Source organism: Enhydra lutris, unplaced genomic scaffold (assembly GCF_002288905.1).
Source record: "Enhydra lutris kenyoni isolate GAN:26980312 unplaced genomic scaffold, ASM228890v2 scaffoldscaffold16, whole genome shotgun sequence".
In the NCBI taxonomy this organism is placed as follows: Eukaryota; Metazoa; Chordata; class Mammalia; order Carnivora; family Mustelidae; genus Enhydra; species Enhydra lutris.
Genome location: NW_019154100.1, coordinates 35,595,617 through 35,616,513, shown reverse-complemented (window position 1 = coordinate 35,616,513; position 20,897 = coordinate 35,595,617). Strand labels below are relative to the sequence as shown.

Here is a 20,897-nt window from a genome sequence, read left to right as displayed (position 1 = left end):
TTCTGCCTTTCCCAGCTCTGCCAGGCATTCCCCTCAGCGAGGGGGGCATGGGCTGGATGTGAAACTGATCCCTCCTCTTGCAAGTGGTGAGGCTGACAGCTGTGTAAGGAAGCGCTCCCTGGAATGGGCTTCGGGTCTCTGCTCCATCAAGAGGCAGACTTCTACTCCCAATGACAGCTGCAAAGTACAGATTTATGGCAGGGCCCTAGCTCTGAATTCCAGTTACCACTTGAGTTTCCAAAGAGTCTGCATTTCCCTGTCTGTGGTGCATTTTTACAACTTGCCACTGTGATGGCCGATACACAGCCATCCCCAGTGACTAGTATTTCTAACCAAATGATTTACAGAATGAGAGCACAGGTGATGCATATTTAACACTTTCTGCTCCTTGCCAGGTGAGAGTGCTGGGGAATCTGCTGTGCATTTCAAAAGGATGGAGAGTCAGGTGGGATGGGGACAGCCAGGAGATTGTGGAAGCCGAGTGACACCTACGAGGTTGTGGAAGACACGTATTTCTGTTTACAATAATTATTTTTTGTTTCAGAGAATGGTTCTCCCTGATGAGGGTAGCAGGTGCCAGAGCATTAATAAAGGATTTTGGGGGACACTTGTATTTCATGCTTTATGCCCGCCCGTAGGTGAACGAGGTAGCATTCGGTTCTGCCACTTTTCGACAGTCTGTTTCCTATGCTCGAAGGATGGCTGGATTCGCTATTGTTAAGAGCAGGATATTGAGGATCTGGAGACCAGCATGTCCCCTGAGCTCATGCTGTCATCCTTGCCTGTTAAAGCTCCACAGGGCAGGAGGATGGAAAGTATGTCTCCTAGTTTGACAGTTTGTGGCTCTTCCAGACTCTTGTACAGGGGAGATGTTTTAGCAAGGGATTGAAATGTACAGGTTTCAAGTAACAACTTTGTTGCTTCTGTTAGAGGAAATCCACATGTCTGTCCACATGCACGTCAGCACAATGGAGGGAAAAAAAACTCAATGTTTTAAAATAGATCTTTAAAAACATTACCAAGACTACTTAGTGCTTTAAAAAAAAAATCCTTCTTCTGAACTTTGAAAGTCTTTTTCTCCACACATAAAGGAAAGGCCTTATGTGGCTGTTTTGCTTAATGTGGGTTGGTTTTATTTTGGACTCTTTGAAACCCAGCGTGAAGGCTAAAATTCTATGTGGAGAAGTAAAAAAATGAAAGGAATGACGAGGTTTTGGGTATGCTAAATTAAAGTGACAAGGTACAGATAACAGGGCATGGCTGTGCCCACAAATTAGCCCTCTCTAATTTGCTGCTAGGGAAAGTACTGCTTTGGTGTGCATTGTAATTTCTTTCTTGAATTAAAAGTTTAGAAAGTCTAGTTTGCTCCAAAGTGAAAACCTGAAAAACACAAGCCTTTCAGTTTTGAAATGGCCCATGGTTCCCTATGTTCAAGGAAGTGTTTGAGCAAAATCTTGCCTCAAAAATATGTAAATTACATGGTTTCATTTTTAGAAGCCACACTGTGTGTTAGATTATCTTGTGTGTGCCTTCAAGTCAGCTTTTCCCAAAGTTTTTGTCCCAATCTGGGATGTATTTTGTGTTGAGCAGGTGGCAGCTGTATTTTCTGTGGTCTCTGTAGCGGAGGTACCGTGTCATGTTCGGAGTGGATTCCTGATGGGAGAGGGAGGTAAAGAAGGCCCGAGTAACTTTCTCCAGCTTTCATGTAGTTCCAGGAAGCCGCTCAATATCGATGAGGACAGGATGGCATTTGGTTCCTCTGGCTACAACATGTCCTACCCGAAATTATACTATTCCTGTACCCCAAGCTCAACTCCCCAGAGGGCTGAAATGGCACTCTGTGAGATGAATTAGCGTATTATAAAAAGTCGGCCACAGAGAAGGTGGCATAAGACTTAGGATTGCTTACTACTCTACTGTAAAAAAAAGGCAGTTCATGATCATTCACCTTTTGTTTCTAGTTTCTGCGGGTGTTTTCTCAAGGAAAGCCCCGCGGCCTCCATATCAGATGGTCTGCTCCTGGGTGCTGGGTACTCTCATGCTCATATGAGGTTTGAATTCACCATGGTTCCTCCATACATAGACGGTTGTGGGGTTTCCTAAACAGGTGCGAGGTGGAAACGGTTTTATGGTCAAATAGATTTGGATAAACAGAGCCAACAGATTGCTTTACTGAAGGACTTTTCTGGGCCTTGAACGTGTATACACGCATGTTGTAAATTGTCAGGACAGTGAGTGAAGTGGGCATCTGGCTCAGGAATATGTTCCTCAGTGTGTCCTTGGGGCACGCTGCCTCAACGTTTGGCTCTACCTGCCTGTTATGGGTTTAATTGTGTCCCTCCCAGAAGACATAGGCTGGAGTCTTCCCCTTGCCCCCAGTACCTCAGAATGTGACATTATTTTTCAATAAGGTCCTTATAGATGTGATTAGTTAAGATGAGGTTATACTGAGGAGGGTAAGCCCTAATCCATTATGACTGGGGCCCTTAATGAAGGGAGGATTTGGACATAGACACATGCACACTGTAGGACAGTGCCATGGGAAGCTGGAGTTATGTGGTCACAAGTCAAGGAACTACTGGAAACTCGGAGGCACCCCTGGGATAGGTCTTTCCTGAGCACCTTCAGAGGGAGTATTGCTTGGCCCATACCTTAATCTCAGACTTCTAGCCCCAGAACTGTGAGGCAACATATTTTTGTTGGTTAAGTCACTCCGTTTGTGGTGCTTTGTTGTGGTAGCCCTAACAGTCTTTGCCATTCTAGACTTGAGCTCAATACCTCAGGCTTCTTTTCAGGATGGGCTAGAACCATATCCCGAGCTCTAGAAGCTTCTTAGCCAAGCTACTCACTGATTTCTTCTGAATTGGGGTTTCCTTTGTTGTATATGCTGTTTGTGGTACTTCCACTGAGGCCTGGCCTTTCTTCTCATTGACCTGGAACAGTGGTTTCTAACTCTAGTTGTACAAAGGAATTATCTAGGAAGCTTAAAAAAGTACTAATGCCTAGGCATTACCTAATTAATTAGAATCTCTGGGAGTAGGACTCAAGTATTTCCTCTGAAAGTTCTCTAGGTGATTCTAATGCACATGCAGGGTCAGGAATTGTTGAAGGAAGCAAGGGCTACGCTGGCTAAGTGTATGTTGGGGGGTGGGAGCCTGGGAGATAGAAGCACCAGCCACAATTCAGCAGGAGGTGGTGGATCCCTCGTTGAAGCCAAAGAGCTGGGTTTGAACCCTGGCTCTTCCCCTTACCTAGTGGCTCTATACTGTGGCTTACTCATTTATATAGTAAGGATTATAATGACTACCCAGTAGTCTGTGTAGGTTGCTACACAGTCTGTGTAGGTAGCACCTCACTAGACTGCTGTTGGGGTGTCTTAGCTCAGGCTGCTATAACAGAATATGATAGATTGGGTGGCTTTTAAACAACACAGACTTATTTCTCACAGTCTGGAGCCTGGGAAGTCTTAAGATCAAGGTGTCTGCACATTTGGTGTCTGATGAGAGCCCATTTCCTGGTTCCTCTTCTTGCTGTGTCCTCACATGGTGGAGGGGCCAAGGGAGCTGTCTGGGGTCTCTTTTATAAGGGCACTAATCCCATTGATGTGGGTTCCACCCTCATGACCTGATCACCCCCCAAAGACCCCTATCTCCAAATACCATCACACTGGGAATTAGGTTTCAACATAGGGATTCTGGGAAACATGGACATTTAGTCGGTAAATAAATGAGAGGGTTCAGTGAGATGCTCTGAGTCCAGGGTCTGGGAGATAAGCATTAAAGACTGTTGGTAAACCAATCAGGACACCCTGTGATCCTCTTCTCAGTGAGTCTCCCAGGGCAAGAACAGTCTGTCCCTGCAACCTGTTGCCCTTCATCCAAACCTATCCCTTGATTACTCTTTCTTATTCCTCCCTCCCTCCCCAACCTCCTGCACACTCAGTTGGCTTCCAAAACAACGGAAACCTGTGTTCTCGGTGCGATGCCCTCTTGTCAACAAATAAAAAACATTGGTTAAGAGAGTATGTTTATTCCTTAAGGAAGTGGGCTCCAGGCCGAGGATGAGGTCACTGTGGCTCATCCCATCGTGGGCTGCAGGCACGGCTTTTCTAGGTGGTCATTCGTAGCCAAGAGTGGGCAGCTAAAGCACCGCATCTGAAACACTGCCCCGGAACCCTCCAGAAGAGGAGGAGCCTCAATCTTCAGTTAATAGGTAGCTCAGCCTCTTGTAAGAGACTCCTGGCTTCTGGCTCTGAATCAGAATTTAGCCTGGTCATGCCTGCCGAATCCACATCTCCAGGGGCTGGACCTGGTGTGTGCAATTTCAAGCTCTCCAGGCCATTCTGACGCAAGGACAGAGTTGCCACCCTCCATATTCTCTACATATGTGTGTATCTGTGCGTGCATTTTGTCACGTGAAAGCCTAAGCCCTCCTTCAGTGCTTCATTCAACACATATTTAGTAGTGCTGGGCTGTCTTCTAGATGGAATATGGTGGAGAGCCAAACACTCATGCTCACCTGAAGCTTCTTTCCTAGGGAAGAATCCAGAACATAAATAAGCAAACAGATATCTGAAATAATGTCAGATTTTGAGGAGCACCAGTAAGAAAAGAATGTATGGGGGAAGGACAGGGCACTGTTGTGCTTAGGGATCAAGGCAGGCTTCCCCAAGGAGGCAACATTAGAACCCGAGTAAAGACAGGGAACAAGCCACAGGGGAATTTGGTGGTGGTGGGGGTGGTGGGGGGGATGTTCCAGGCAGAGGAGCAGCCCTGTGCTTGGTGTGCTGGAGAACAGAGGGCCAGTATAGCTGGACTGGAGGGTGGCAGGAAAAGAAGTGCAGAGATATGGTGGAGGCGAATGTAGAGGCCGACAGGATATAAATATGGCTTGGAATGTTTTTTAAGTGTGATGTGATGCAAGGTTTTGGGCACGGCAGTGACATGATCTGATCTATGTCTTAAATGGATTATCCTGGAGAATTGACTGTGGTGGGCCAAGGATGCCTGAGTCCCAGTGAGGACAGCTAAGAGGTAGATTTCCAGGCACTGTCCAAGGAAGCTTACACGTTTGCTGCTGGAAAAATATTAAACCAGTTCCTCGGCAGTGTTGGCTATATTTAGAACTTCAAAACAAAGTATAGAATATGTACTTTTTACCCTTCAAATAATTCTGTATATTTTTCAGTATGATATCTGCAGTGTTATTTCAACAAGACCGCAAGTTCAAACAATTTTGTGTTCATTTGCGTTCGTGTCTTTTTATGCATGTTCAATCCTTGATAGTTTTATTACAGATTACAGTAAAAGAAGTAGTTTGTCAGGGTCAAATTTCTGAGGCAGGCTTTTGAGTAGATCTAGAATTTAGTGTTTTTCTGAAAAATGAATTTCATTTTCCTGCAATCTAATTATTTTCATCACTCTTGTTTATAAATATTGTATCTTTTCTAATGACTGGTGCTTTTTATTTGCATCTGTATCATTTCATTAATCTCTTTGAACATAAGTAATTAAATGTGTGTTATGGACTAAATGGTTGTGTCCCTCCAAAATTCATATGTTGAAAGTTAATCCCCAGTGTGATGGCATTATGAGGTTTGGGGCCTTTGGGAGGTGGTTATGTGGGAGGACTCTGCCCTCTTGAATGGGGTATGTGCTCTTAGAAGAAGAGTCCAGAGAGCTAGCTCACTTTTTTCTTTCTGCCATGTGTTGATGAAAAGAAGAAGTAGACAGTCTGCAACCAGGAGGAGGGTCTCACTAGAAATCCAACCATGCTGGCAGCATGACCTTGGACGTCCAGTTTTCAGACTGTGAGAAATAAATTTCTGTTGCTTATAGAAGCCAGACAGTCCGTGGTTCTTTGTTACAACAGCCCAAATGTACTGAGACAGTGTGTATATTGGCATATGATTTGTGTGCATTTGTTTTCAGTTTGTGTGACCAAAATAGGTATAGGCATTCCATGGATTCTCTAAGCAACATATTCTGCACAAACCATAAGTAAAATATAGAAGAACCCCCTGAAAACCCACCCCACCTATATATTTGGAAATTTACCAAAAACTGACATCATTTTATTTATTTATTTATTGGGAGAATTATTACTTATGACAAATATTCCACATCTGTGATCCTCTCAGAAGTTCTTCAAAACCATTCCATCAGTCTTGGCCAGTTGGAGGATGGAGTCCTCTGACTCACCCATCCTGCTAATGGCCCCACAGATACAGGTTTTAAATTGGCTTTTGAACCTGCCTGTCCCCTTGTCAGCCTCATCCATGTTCATCTGGATGGACATGTGGTCCTTGGCGATGATAATGTGGTTGCTGGCAGGGTATTTTTGCGGTATGTGGAGGTCCATGAATTTGCCAGCATCCTTCTGCATGTCCAGGGCATACCTGCTCCCACTGCCAGGAGCACAGAAAGGAAGCATTGCATTCCCTGGGCAGCCAAAACCAACATCATTTAAAGTGTTGCCTAAAATAATCTTTGATTAGACACTTTTCTTGTAACACATTATAAGATAAAAATGGAAGGTAGTAGAAACATTATACTTGGTAATAAAAGGAATAAATAGGTAGAAAATAAAGATCAAAACTCAAATAAAAACTCTGAAAATATAACAAAAAATACAAGCCATTGAAACTGTGTAAGTAGACTCATTTGTGAAGTATTTCAGAATTTTTGTGTCAGATGCCCTGTAACATAAATGACAAGTCAAAATTCATGAACTCACTGGGCAGATAGAATTATAACCAAGTACTCAAAGTTGATACCCTCATCAATGGGACAAACCAACTGCATTACCTCTTGATATAAGGTATGACACCACTCCTGTTACATATCTGTCAAAAATCCATTACCAGCATCTCGCTGCAAAGAGACATTAGACAGACCCAAGTAAAGGGATATTCTACAAAATAACTTTTGTAGATTTAACCTTATTTTTCAAAAATGTCAGTGTCACACACACACACACACACACACACACACACACACACACACACAAAAGAACTGAAGAACTAAGTGATCCTTGATTAGGAGCTGGACCAGAGAAATAAACTCTATTCTTTTATGATAAAGAAATCATTGTGACAGTTAGTGAAATTTGAATAAAGCCTGTAGATTATTTAATAGTATTGTATCAATTTTAACTTCCTGATTTTGATAATTGTGCTGTGATTATGTAAGTGAATGTTCTTGATTTCCAGAAATACACATTGAAGTATTTAAGGAAAAAAGAGCATCACATTTGCAACTTTCTCATAGATAGTACAGGAGGAGGAAAAGCTTATTTCCTCTATTCCTCCAGGTTCTCCAGGTTGGGCCCTGCACATTAGACTGACAAAAGGTGGAATAATGAGAGAAAAACAGAAGTCTATTAACAAGTGCAGCGTGCATATACATGGGAGAAACTCAGTGATGTGTAACTCAAAGGGGTGGTTGGAACTTCGGCTTATATAGCTTCTTAATAAAACAATAAGTTTCAGAGAAGTGATAAAGACAAAAAGGGTTTTGGGCTTTCAAGAGTAGCACCTATGGGAAGGTGAATATGTGGGGCAACTACAGGAAGATGAGTGTTAATTTAGTGAGGCCTGTTTGTGCAGGTGCATTTCCGTGGTGCAGGTGCATTCCCACCTTACATGATAAGATTGTCTTCTTCCTGGTTTGGGAAGCAGGGGACACCTTTATGGGGGAATTTATGTTCTTTTTTCAGGCAGATTGGCAGAGGACAGAAAGCTCATCCTGTGTCTGCTCACAAATTTTAAAAATTGCCTTCAGCTCACAATAATCCTTATGCTAGAGCAGCACATATTGGGGGTGGCATACTCTGAACTCCTTCACTGTTCAGAAATATTACAAGAAAAAGAGATAAATCTACTGGAGTAAAATGTTAGCATTGGGGGAATCTGGGCAAAGGGTATATTTCATATTCCTATTGGAATTTTTTAAGTAAATCTTAATTTATTTCCAATTATGAACTCTAAGTTGAGTTTAGTTTATTTTCTGCCGAATTTCACCCCCCACCCACGCCAAACTAGTGTTTTCTAAATGGTAGGAAGAAGACTTTTTTTTTTTTTTTAAGATGTAAGGCAAGTGTTTCTGAGATTGCCTTTAATATTTTATCAACTAGCTAAAAACATTTCAAACATCATCTTGTATCAACAGAGCAATATGAGTCTTGACATGCCAAGAGAGCCAGTTAGAATAAAGTGGACCAGTGGGAAGTATTTTTCTTATGCTTGATTCATAAATAGCCTTAAATAGTCTTAAATTATTGAATAGAAAGCTAACGTGTAATTTAAAATATTTCACTCATACTGCTCATAAACCTGCAGATTGGTCTCCTTGTTTTGAATGTGTTTTAAAAGAGGACATAAAAATTTACTAAGAAGTGATAAATTCATTGTAGAGGGGACTTCCTGAATAGTGAGAGTGGTCAAGTGCTGGAAACTTGTCAAAGATTTTGTCCACCCCTGTAGTCTAGAAAGAGGCAAGACTACTTGTTTTCTCATGTTCTATGTATAAATTTACCTGGGCATTGGTCTGTAGATGGTTCAAGCTTTGACTCTTAAAAATGTTTGTAATCACATAAATTCTTATTTTTGTTAATCTCAGAGCCTACGTGGCATTGAGAAATCACCTGCTATTATTATAAATAACTTGGGGTTCCCTTGTGAATTGTCATTAAGAAGTAGTAGCTAGTTCCTGCCATTTAAATTTTCAGTGGTACAGAGTTGTGGATTACTGAGTACTTTTGTACAGATGTTTGTCCACTTCATGAAGAAGAGTTTTGCCTCTTTCCATCTGCATTATCTACTGAACTTTGACAAAATGGAAATGTAAGCATTTTAATCATTATACCTAATTTACCTAGAGTAATGGTACTGTTTTTGAAAGAGCACTTCTTCTCTTGTTAGTACTGATCTAATGAATGGACAAAGATTATGAAATTGGATGTTCTCGGGGGTCCTTCCTTACTCTACAGTAGCTGTATAACCTTAAATAAGCTTCCACCAGCCCTCACTATTTGTGAATTTCATATTTGTGAATTCACGTACTTGTATTTATTTATAACTCTACATCAGTGCTTACAGTGCTTCTGCAGTCATTTACAGATGTGCAGCAAACTGAAAATTTCGAGCTGTCCAGTTGCCCACTAAGGTCTCCTGAGTGCAAAAGGTTGTGCTCTGCTTAAAAGAAAATGTGTGTGCTAGGTAAGCTTGTCAGGCAGATGTTACAGTGCTCCTGTCATGAGTTCAATGCCAGTGAATCAGCAATATATATTAAATAAGATGTCTTTAACAGAAATACACATAAAACAAAATCATGTATTGATTGGCTGACAAAAATGTGGCCAGTGGCTCATAGGAACCTAATCTTGTATTTCCCCTAGGAGCAAAAATTAGCATTTGCTAAGTGTTCCCATTGACTTTAGAGAGCATAACTACTCCAAGGAGAGAGAACTCTTTATGTGATCTCTCTGAATTCCAGCTTCCTTATAGGTAGGGTGACCGTGTATCCGACTCCTCATATAGCCCGGAATGAAAGTGAGAATTTATCAAAGAGTGTTCTGGTTCATTGGGTCAAAGCAAGGACTGTCAAACAAACTGGGTCATATAGTCATCCTATTATAGGTAGTATGGAGCTTATAATAGCTAATTTCAGTAGTATTCAGCAAATATTTATGGACGATCTCCTACTTTCCAGGTAGAACATGAGGTAGGATAGAGCCTGACCCTTTGTAGGAAGACCTTAGTGGCTTAAAAGTAATGGACAAGGAGAGAATGAGGCAAGATAAGGTCCTGTTCAGGATTTTAGGAGCAATGGAAATCCATCAAGAGACCCTAAGGAAGGAAGTGAATGAAATTGGGAGTGGAGGGGGAGGAGCAAGTGAATGCAAGCGACCTGTCAGGAAGCTACTGCAGATGTCCCAGCAGAAGTGATGGTGAAAGTGGAGGTGGAAGAAGACGGGGAGAGACTATCTGACCTATTTAGGAGGTCAGATCTGTTGGTCTCTATGATGAATATGAATGTATGGAATGAGAAAAAAAGAGCTATGGGGAGTGATTCTCAGGTTGTGTGAATAGAGGTCCCTTTTCTGAAAAAGAGCAATGTTGAAGGAGAAACTTCATGGTGAGCAGAGTGAAGAATTTATTAGGTGTAAGTTAGGTGTACATAAAAGACCATTTGTAAACTTTAGTCCCCCCCTTTTATTACTGGCAATAGCAATTTTTAAAATAATTTTTTTTCTCCCCCTGTGTTTTTCTCTGTGGGCTTGTGCATACTGGCATTCAAATCTGGTTACTATTCTTTCATTTTCCATAGCATTCTTTTGCACACATTAATTGGAAGCCAGTTAATGCCCCATCTCTTCGGTTCTGCCACTATCCACAAAGGAGCAGTTTTCCTGGTCCAGGTTTTAGATCTGCTTCAGGTTGCCCAGGAGAAACAGAACTGGGGGCCGCACCTGGTATCTGGTCCAGGTGCCTATACAGGCCACCAGGGGCACTCTGACATTGACCTTCCAAGGATGTGGCTCTTCAGTGCCCTCCAGTGCAGGACCCCCAGGCCAGCATGACTGGTTTTGTGGGAGTTTTCTCCAGATCCTTGCTTTGAACTTGGGTTAGACTTCTGACTTCTCCTGTCTTTGGGATCTGTTGGGAGGGAAACGTTCCTCTCCCCACTTAGCTTCAAAAGGTCTGGGTCCTGCCATTTGACTGACAATAGATTAACAGGCAAAAAGGAAGGTATTTATCTACCTGTGCTCACAGAAGTACTCAATATTGGGTAACTTGCTGAAGTAAAGTTTTAGGTACCAACTAATAAAAAAGATGTTCAGAGCTTCAGTGGGAAAGTATGGAAAGTTCTGTTGGGCTTTTTGATGCTAATGAACAGCTGAATTCACACTTCCTGGTGCTAAGGGTCAGTCTTCTCCCTCAAGTCAGAGAAGGGGGGGGGGGGGGGGGGAGCATCCTTGTCAGTGGAGGATGGATTTGCTGGAGTGTCTGCTTAAGTTTAGATAATTTTCTTTCTGTGGCTGCTGATTGTTCTGATGTTTTCAGTTTAAAGTAACTTTAATACCACTTTGGTGGACTGTGAATTAATCCCTTCACACTCCAGGTTTCCTTTTCTGTCAGGACAAACCCAGCCCGTCAGGGTCTAATTAAATCGAATGTCCTAAGAGAGGGATTCTGGATCCCTTTTTTCCGTGGGTAGAGGAGAGGTCCTCTATCCTTATGCAAATATGTCCACCTTCTCGTCATTGATCCACTCTGCCTATCACGGAGTGTTGGAAGGGGGAAACCCTGCTCAGGTCAGGGAAGGTTACTCCTCCTCCTCCCAAGCACCGGTTCACCCTTCATTTGCATGACTGTGAGAGGCCGCTGTGTCGACTCACCCGCAGTCGAAGATCCGCTTCTAGTGCTTTATCTTTGTCTACCAAAGGCCAGAGGCTTGGTCTGGTAGTTTCCCTTTTTTGAAACTTGTAAGACCCGCCACATCCTGTGGATACAGAGATTTTTTAACTAATGGGTAAGTAAGAGATGCTGTGAATTACAAGTTCACAGATTTCTTGCAACTTTTTGATCTTGGATAAATGAAAAATGCTTAAAAAACAGTGAACATGAGGTCAGGGCTTTGATCAGAGGTATAATCCTAAACCTTTGCTACGGGGTTCAGCCCTTCCCTCTTGAGCTGCGTGAATCAGCTCTTTGGCTAGGAAGCATTTGATATCTGTTTATGGGTTCCTCAATACAGGAAGGCTTCTCTTTTTCAGTTAACGAGTTTTTTTGTTTTTTTTTTGTTTTTTTTTGTTTTTAGCTGAGAAAGGAGTAACCTGTTAAGATGTGATTGTATGTGCTTTTGCGTACTGCTTTGCTTCCAAGGAGAGGAGATAATGAGGGAGACAGGAACAAAGAACCAAAAATTACTTAGTAGAAGTTCTAGATTTAAAAAAAAAAAGTGATTAATGTTCCCTTTATCTGGCAAGTGGTAAGGATGCCTCAGATATAGTATACTCAGCTTTTTGCAAGACTTCCAAAAATGTATTAATAAGTTCTTGGACAACATGAAGAAATGGGAGCCGGCTGCTGATACTCTCACTCAGACACAAATACACTCAGACACAAATGGTTGCATAATATCACATTTTCTGCCCCCACCTCCTCTTGCCTTCCTGGGCTTCTTGGGTGTCCAACGTGCTGGACTTCAGCCAGGACTCACTGGTGTACTGGTCATGGCCAGCGTCCCTTATGCTTGGTCATTGTGGACCCCGTGGTGGTGTTAAATATTTTAAATGTGATCTCAGGGTATAATAAACTAGAGCTCTTGGGAAAAGCTGGGTGAAACCGGACTAGGGCCAGATTAGCTCCTCGGGAACTTCACCCATGGTGCTCACACCCCATATATAATTAAAATGAAAATCATAAAGTAAGTGTCAGGAAATCCAACGCAGTGCACATTTTCTCCTGATGATGACCTTGTGTTTTTTAGAACTATTAAGTAACAATGTTTTATTTTCTCCTGGATTGGTTGCTCTTGTTTTGTTAGTGCCTTAAACATGAGGCTTGGTTGCACTCCACAGTGGGTCTCCTAAAGCAGCAAGGCAAGGAGAGAACTGGGAATCATGAATTGATTCTGTTTACGTTTTGAGCTTCTATCAGTAGTTGTGTTGGCTTAAAGCGAGTGAAAATTGTTTGCATAGCCATTAAGCGTTTATGATAACGTGTGGAGTTGTTTAAAAGAAAAGCACTGCTTAAATTAAAATAGCATCTCGAACAAATAAGCCTTAGACGTCTTGGAATGGAAAGATGAAAGGTAATACTCCACAGAGGGATTTACCACAAAAGTCTAAATGTATTAAACGACTACTTTTGCATATTGGTTTAGTTAGATTGTTTGCTTTTGGCTTTGGGGTAAGTGTGCCCTTCCCAGGACAGACCCCCCCTCCCCTGCCCCAGCATCATCTTCATTTTATAGCTGATTCTCTTGCTGTGATGTGAGGTGCTGACTTGCAAAGCCCACAGTGTGGTGGGATTCTGGGTGAGGGTCTTTCAGGCCATCTTTCCCTTCGATGTCATGACACATGGTGACTACTCAGCGCCCAGAGTGAGGTCAGAAGGAGAGAGGGGGCTGTTCCTCTTATAGGCCTCAGCCACCGGGACTGGCTGTGGCTACTTTTGCCATCATCAAGAGCCTGTCTGACTGGGGAGATGAGGTCTCGCGATTATCGCTCTCTTCTGCTCAATGCCAGGTTGGAAAAAAGGAAGATAATTACGAAAAAGGAGCGCTGGGGAGAGGTGCCAACTGCCAGATCCCTTGACGAGTGAGGGATTTATCTAGAAACACAGCTGAAAACACCCATTAAATATGTAAACTAGACTGAAGGGATTGGCAGAAAGGAGAGTGGCCATTATTTATTGAATTACCTCATTTTGATTAGTTTGGAATTTACTTACATATGTTTCAGTTAGCCCTGGGGAGGACAGAAAAGTTTATTAGTTCGACTGAAAGTTATAAAAAGTGTTATTAAGTGGCTATAATTTCAAAAATGAGACGTGTAGGTTAGGGGTGGATAAAAAGAGGTTATCTTTGGAAGATTCTATTTTGGACCTTCCTGGCTTTGTGATTTGGGGACATAACGGTGATGGCATATTGAACATTTATTATGTGCCCGTGTCTCATGGAAGCTTTAGGCGTCATGTAATCATCACAGCCAACCTGTGAGGGAGCAGTACCACCCACATTTAGCAGAGGAGACACTGAAGATTACGGGATTTGCCCAGAGATACCCTGCTGCTTAGTGACAGAGTCATTAGTGATCGTGAGCTCAGAGATTACAGCCTTAATCACACGATGCCGTGTCTGTTGTCTCAGTCACTGTTCTTGTTAGATTCCTTATTTTTAAAATGCGGGGACAGGACTAAATTATTTATAATAAATCAGTGAGTTTTAGAACTAGAAGCTCATTCTTTAAAGAAAAAAAAAAAACAACAACCAAAAACTGAGCAGAGCCAGTGTTCATCCTATCCTCACTGCAAAAGGTCAAGATAATGACTAAGTGGTAATCACTAGCAAGTATTTGTAGCAAATGAAGTCATTTCAGGGTTTTCGTTCTGACAATTATTTTTATTAGTTTTAGTAAGGGGGACATGGCAAGCAGGTATTTCTGAACCTTTATCTCCATTGCGTTCTCATTTCTCTCTGTATCAACCTCCGCCCCACCAAGCCCGTCGTCCTCTGGAGTTGCTAACAAATCATGTGACAAGCCATCAGCTCACCCAGGGAGTGATGAGTAAACGCAGAGGGGTGGCTGAGAGAAGGGAATTTCAGGGGAGGGAAAATTCAGGGGAGGAATAAGAAACACGCCAGTGATGAAGAGAACCGGGAAGAGACTGCATTTATTCTGTGCTTTTCAAATGCGAAGGCTCTTTAACTCTACCTCCTTAGAAAACAGGCTCCTTCCTTCTTTGGAAGAGAAAAGATTGCTTCTCCAGCAGACCATAGGTTCTTCTGCGTCATGCAGTTTGTCGAGACGTCCTTCAAATATATACAAGAAAGTTTGGAGATACTTCCGTTATTTATTAGTAGAGGAATGTCTCCTTCTTTTGCAACTGGTGTTTCACGTCAGAGGACTTTCTAGGTAAATAGATAACAACACTCAACAGTTTTATTTTAATAAAGTCTGATAGAATTTTACATTTTTGTTAAGTATGCTATCTAGGCAAATGGGGATCCATAATATGGATATATGTTGTTTAGTGAAGAATAGTAAAGTATTAATACACACCCACCGCCCAGCTTGAGAAACACCATGTTACCAGGAACTTTGAGGCCCTGATCCGTTGCTCCTCCTTCATCTTTGTAACCTTTGTCCTGAATATTTCATTCATGATTTTTTAAATTTTTATTTTTAGGGTTATATAAATATAGACAATGTGTTTTGGAACTTTCTAAAAATGGAATGACCTGGATGCACTTTGCTGTGACTTGCTCAACGTTGGTTAACATTCTCTTTCTGAGATCGACCCATACGGATACATGTAGCCGTAGTTCCTTTACACTCTTTGTAGTGTATTCCATCTTATGAATATGCCACAGTTTTTCTCAGACATTTGAGTTGTTTCCAGTTTCTTGCTGTGAGGATGATGCTATGAATATTTTCATACACCTCTCCTGGTGCAGAGGAGTAAGAGTCTCTCTAGGATGTGTACCCAGAGGAGGAATAGCTGTGATGTAGGGCATTTACACATCTACCCCTCTCCTAGGCAATGTTACCGTGTCCCCAAAGGAGTTGAGCCAAATTAAATTCTCCCCAGGAGCGCATGAAATTCTCGTTGCTCCACATACTTTCAACACTTGGTATTGTCAGGTTGTATAAATTTTCTAGTCTCAAGGTTTATAAAATGGTGTCACATTGGGGTTTCCCTGAAGTTTCCTAATTACCCGTGAGGTTGATCATCTTTTCATAGGTTTATCGAACTTCATGTTTTCTCTTTCATGAAATGCCAACGTGCCTTTTGGTTGCTTATCCTTTTTATATTGATTCATCGGAGCTCTTTCTATATGCTGTGTAAAAAGTCTTTGTTCCTGGGGCGCCTGGGTGGCTCAGTGGGTTAAGCCGCTGCCTTCGGCTCAGGTCATGATCTCAGAGTCCTGGGATCGAGCCCCGCATCGGGCTCTCTGCTCTCTAGGGGAGCCTGCTTCCTCCTCTCTCTCTGCCTGCCTCTCTGCCTGCTTGTGATCTCTCTGTCAAATAAATAAATAAAATCTTAAAAAAAAAAAAAAGTCTTTGTTCCTTAGAAATGTTACAAATATCTTTTCAATAAGTGATGTTAAAAAAACAAAATTTAACCAAGTGGATTTTTAGATCTGATTGGCTTTATTAAATGATTCATGAATCAGGCAGCATCTCATTTATTAAGCAGAGAGATACTCCAAAAAGTTGCACAAAACACAGTTTTTATAGGAAGGAGGGTGGGGAAAGAAAGTTACCAGCAAAAGAAAGGAAAGAATTGTTTCAGGCAAGAATGTCCTGTAGATTACCTAATCTTGTACTGGGTCCAAATGATAGATTGCCTCATTGGTGTTGACTAGAAAATTCCTGACTGACCACTTTGATTACATTCTGGGGAAGGATGAATCTGTAGTTAGGTTGGGTATTAAGTCCCAATTCGGGGGCTTGACTGACCTTAAGTAATTCCGTCTTAGGCCAGTGGTTTTCTTTTTATCAGTGGTTTATAGTTGTTATTATATTTTATTTTAGGGTACCTTTTGATGCATCATTCTTAGTTACTTTGTATATGAGTGGATCAGCTTCTTTCTTTATGTTTTGGGCTATTTGTACCTTTCTTACGAAATCCTTGTTACCTAATGATAAAATTAAGGTATTCTTGTATATACATATTTTCCAAGATTTCCCTTTCTGTTCGTTTGTACTTAATCTCTGGAATTGTTTCATTTAATGTAGATTGTGATCTGGGGATAAAGTTTAATAATTCCATGCATCATTCCGGTGCTGTTTATTAAATGGTTCATTTCCTGCGACACTGGTCCACAGTGTCCGCTTTAGCAGTTATTAAACAGTCATCTGTGTGTAGGCCCTTCTCCAGCCTCTATGTTACATATACCTGTTCATGTCATTACCAAATTGATTCCTTTTGCTCAAACTTTTATGTCTCTCCATCTGTTTTGGGATTAAAATATTCCAATAAATTTTATTATTTTATGTGGAAAGTTCTTGTAAAATTTGTGGGATATATTCCTACCTTTTACATTATTATTATTATTATAAATTGTATGTTTAAAAGTTTGCTCTAATTCTTTATTGCTGGTGTATGGAAATGAAAATAACTTCTATGTATTGATCTTCTGTTAAACTTTGACAAACTATCTTATTAATACTAATAAAGTTTCTGGTAGATAATTATATCCTTGAATAATGACAAATTTGCATTTCCTCCTCAATCCTTATTTATTTATTTATTTGACAGAGGGAGAGACAGCGAGCAGGAGCAGGGGGAAGAAGGAGAAGCAGGCTTCTCACTGAGCAGAAAGCCTAATGTGGGGCTTGATCCTGGTACCATGACCTGAGCCACAGGCAGACGCTCAACTGACTGAGCCACCCAGATGCCCCATCCCTCCTCAATCCTTATGTTTGCTTTTTATTTTTTTAATTATTTTTATTTTTGTTATTATTTTTTTAATATTTTTTATTTATTTATGATAGAAAGAGAGAGATCACAAGTAGGCAGAGAGGCAGGCAGAGAGAGAGGGAAGAAGCAGGCTCCCTGCCGAGCAGAGAGCCCGATGTGGGGCTCGATCCCAGGACCCTGAGATCATGACCTGAGCCGAAGGCAGAGGCTTTAACCCACTGAGCCACCCAGGCGCCCCTATGTTTGTTTTTCTTGTCTTATTGTGTAGGCTGGGACCTCCAGCACAATATTTAATAGAGAGGTTGTGTATTTGACTTCCTTGCTTTGTTTTCAACTTTAAAAGGAATGTTCAGTGGTTCATAATTGAGAATGATGATTGTTATAGGCTTTTTAGACATCCTTTAGGAAGGAAGTTTCCCTCTATTCCCAATTTTTCTGCTTTTCTAAAAGGCTTTAAGAAATTGTGATTGGCCTGTATTTTAGTGATTCTGATGTTCTGTTTAGCCGTGACAGAAGGGAGTTAGATTTATTATCAGTGATTGATGATGATGCCTGCAGTGGAGCTTAGTGTAGAGGAGAAGATAGTGAGAGATAGTATTTGGTTGCTGTAGTTTATTTCTGCTTGTTTTATATGCTGTAAAATAATTTCTTGCAAATTACTGCATTTTTAAAAAAGATTTTATTTATTTATTTGACAGACAGAGAGAGATTACAAGTAGGCAGAGAGGCAGGCAGAGAGAGAGGGGGAAGCAGGCTCCCCGCAGAGCAAAGAGCCCGATGCGGGGCTCTATCCCAGGACCCTGAGATCATGACCTGAGCCGAAGGCAGAAGCCCAACCCACTGGGCCACCCAGGTGCCCCAAATTACTGCATTTTGACTATTATTTCTAGCGTTTTGTTTTTGTTTTTGTTTAGTGTGTTCTAATTCCATGACTGTGACTGAAACTTAAGTCCAGTATGCACCAATTTTTCTATTACAGTCTGGTGATACTTAATTTGCACAATGCTTAAGTAACCAGTTCTTTCCTCTGTAGTCTTCCCCAGGTTCTCCAGGTCACACACTGAGTTGAACTTGTTACCTGTTATTTTTCACTGTCCCTTGAGGAATTTCCTTAAAGTATCAAAGAAACAAATGGCTTGCCCCAAATCAATTCAATTTATTTATCTATTGGTTACTCATTCACCAAATACTTATTGAGAGCCTCCTGTGTGACTAGAGGTATAATGGTGAGGAGGACAGCATCCCTGCCTCATAGTTTACACTCTAGACTGAAATTAGGACAAGAAACAAATAGGTGAGTGTGTAATATGGTGCAAGGCAGTGAGAAGTGGGGAGTAAAGGAAAGTGAGTGACAAAGGGAGGAAGAGGGTGATCGGGAATGTATGTATGCCGGCGTGTGTGGCAATTTTACTGGCATTAGGTTATGTAGAGAAGGCTTCTGTGCGGAGCTGGCATTTGGGTGAGTCCTGAATAAGGAGAGCAAGCCGCTGTGGGAAGTTGTGGGAACAGTGGGTGAAAAGCATGGTATTTCTGAGGCTCTTCAAGAAGTCCCATGTGGCCAGAAGCATGTGATCCAGGAAGAGTAGAGTAGGAGATGGGGACAGAGAGAGGCAGAGGCCAGAAAATGTTCGACTTCTAAAAACTCCTTCTCAGAGAGATTTTGCTTTCATACTCTTACTGACATAATGAAACTATATAGTTGTGAGTATTTTAGTAGCATCTGATATCTTTTTGTTCTTTTATTCTTTCAATGATTTCTTTAGCCTGTTGTCTGGTTGCTAAGATTAGGATGGAAAGGCCTTGTGAGCAGCAAACTGGTTTTCCTTCACTCTTGTGTGTCAGGATCTCCAGCTCCACGACTGTGGGAAGGGAGACCTTAATATTAATATTAATAATGTAATAATTTTACATATTATATTCTATATTATATAGACTAGAGGTATATATATTACATATTATATATAATTGATATAATAATAATATTATTAATATTAATACTAATATTGTTAATATTTGTGAAATGAGCAAAGAATCTCTCTTTCCCCTTGGAGGAGTTTGGAGAATGCTGTTACTTCATTGGGGCTGGTGCTTTCCACCAGGTTGAGAGATGTGGTTATTCTACAGACTCTAAAGGAATGAACCTTGGAAAGAGCATGAATAAGCTGCATGTCTTTCTAGCCTTGAGTTGCTCTATGGATGAAACTCTTCAGTGTGAGGTAGGAAATTCTGTCTGACTTCCTCTCTTCAGATAGGAACATACAACTTAGATAAGTGCAGTTGATTCGTACACAATCCCGTAACTTTGTCCCGTAACTTCAGCTACCGTTTTGAGCCTTAGGTGTTAGGTTATTGGAAAGAATCTGACTGTGAGCTGGTTCTTAACTTCTGTGCCTCAGTAACCTATCTGTAAGATGAGATTATGTGACAGGATTTGCTGACCTACCTCAGACATTGTGTGATGACATGAGAGGGATGTTGGAAATTTGGTTTGTCTATTTTAATACGTAATAAGTAGTTAATGCTAAAGTCTGGTAGACAATCATTATTACTAATAATGTTTCTTGTCACATGCAACATAATTTAACTTCGAAGGAAAAAAACAAACTGGATTTTCCATTCCTAAAGGATGTGACTATAATTTCTTTCTTTGTCTTATAGACGAATGGCACAGGTATGAGAATTGAGGAACAAAAATAAGGAACTTCCTAAATTTTCCTCCTAATCTTCTAGTCCCTTCGATTATGATGGGGTTTTCTACTGAGAATTCAGAAACAATTTCTGGGTCACTTTAATTCTTTGGAAACCTCATTGGTAGAGAGGACCTTGTCAGTGCTGAACAGAAGTGAAATCTTAGTTCAATGATTCATTTATCAGATGTTTTCTTATCAATGTAGTGGTTGTAATCTTTAGTAGGTTATACAATGAATATTAACTCTTTATACTTTTGTACTTATGAGGCTTAAAGTCATTTGCACATATTTGGTATGATGACAACATGGGAAAGAGAGTAGTGTTCATGGTGATACTTTCGGTGTCCCTGTATGCCTAGAAAAAGGTAAGTGATGAGGTGAAATAATTATAAGCAACTGAGACAAAAGTCTACTATTGAGGAAAAGAATTTTCAGACTGTCTGCATTGATTAACTAGTTGGTTAGCTCTTCAACCCTCCACTTTACCTCAGAAGCCACATTTTCTCCTGTGTCTTCACGCTGGGTTTGAACTTTTGTATCACTGAGATCAAACTTTTGGTCATAAGAAATAATGACTGAGATGAGTAGTTTGTGTTTGAGAATTGGAGCTTTGGTGGTTCTGCAGTAGGTGATGGTTTCCTTTCTGCTTCTTCTAATGAGGAGAGCTTCTTCAGGGACCAGTACTGAGCAGATCTCCCGCTGCCCTTTATGTCCTGCGGCTGCTTTGGTGTTGGCCAGCGCTAACTAGCAGGAGCTTGGATACCATCTCTTTCCTGTTGAGCTCTGAAGCTCCTGGCTTCACTCCTCCTCGCCACATTTCTACATGATCCCCTGCTGCAAGCTTGGGAATTGATTCACCGAAACAACTTCTTTCATTTCCAGGTGTTCATTTGAAGGACTCTTCACTCTGTGAAGTTTCACAGCCTTTGATTACCGTAGGACTTTAGGACCACATCAGAGAATTTAAAACACAAAGTGAAAATGTGGCCTGATAGAAGTTATTTCAATCGAAGTGGATGTGTTTTTCCAATCCATAGGAGGAGACAGGAAAA

General features: G+C 41.2%; 1 protein-coding gene and 1 pseudogene across 2 annotated transcripts in view; one reads left to right on the top strand and one right to left on the bottom strand.

Annotated features, from left to right (window-relative positions):
* Positions 1 to 20,897, top strand: part of LOC111147268 (engulfment and cell motility 1) — a 524,081-nt gene that overhangs the window by 57,466 nt on the left and 445,718 nt on the right. The gene's annotated exons all lie outside the window — the stretch shown is intronic.
* LOC111147269 lies at positions 6,136 to 6,384 on the bottom strand (annotated as a pseudogene).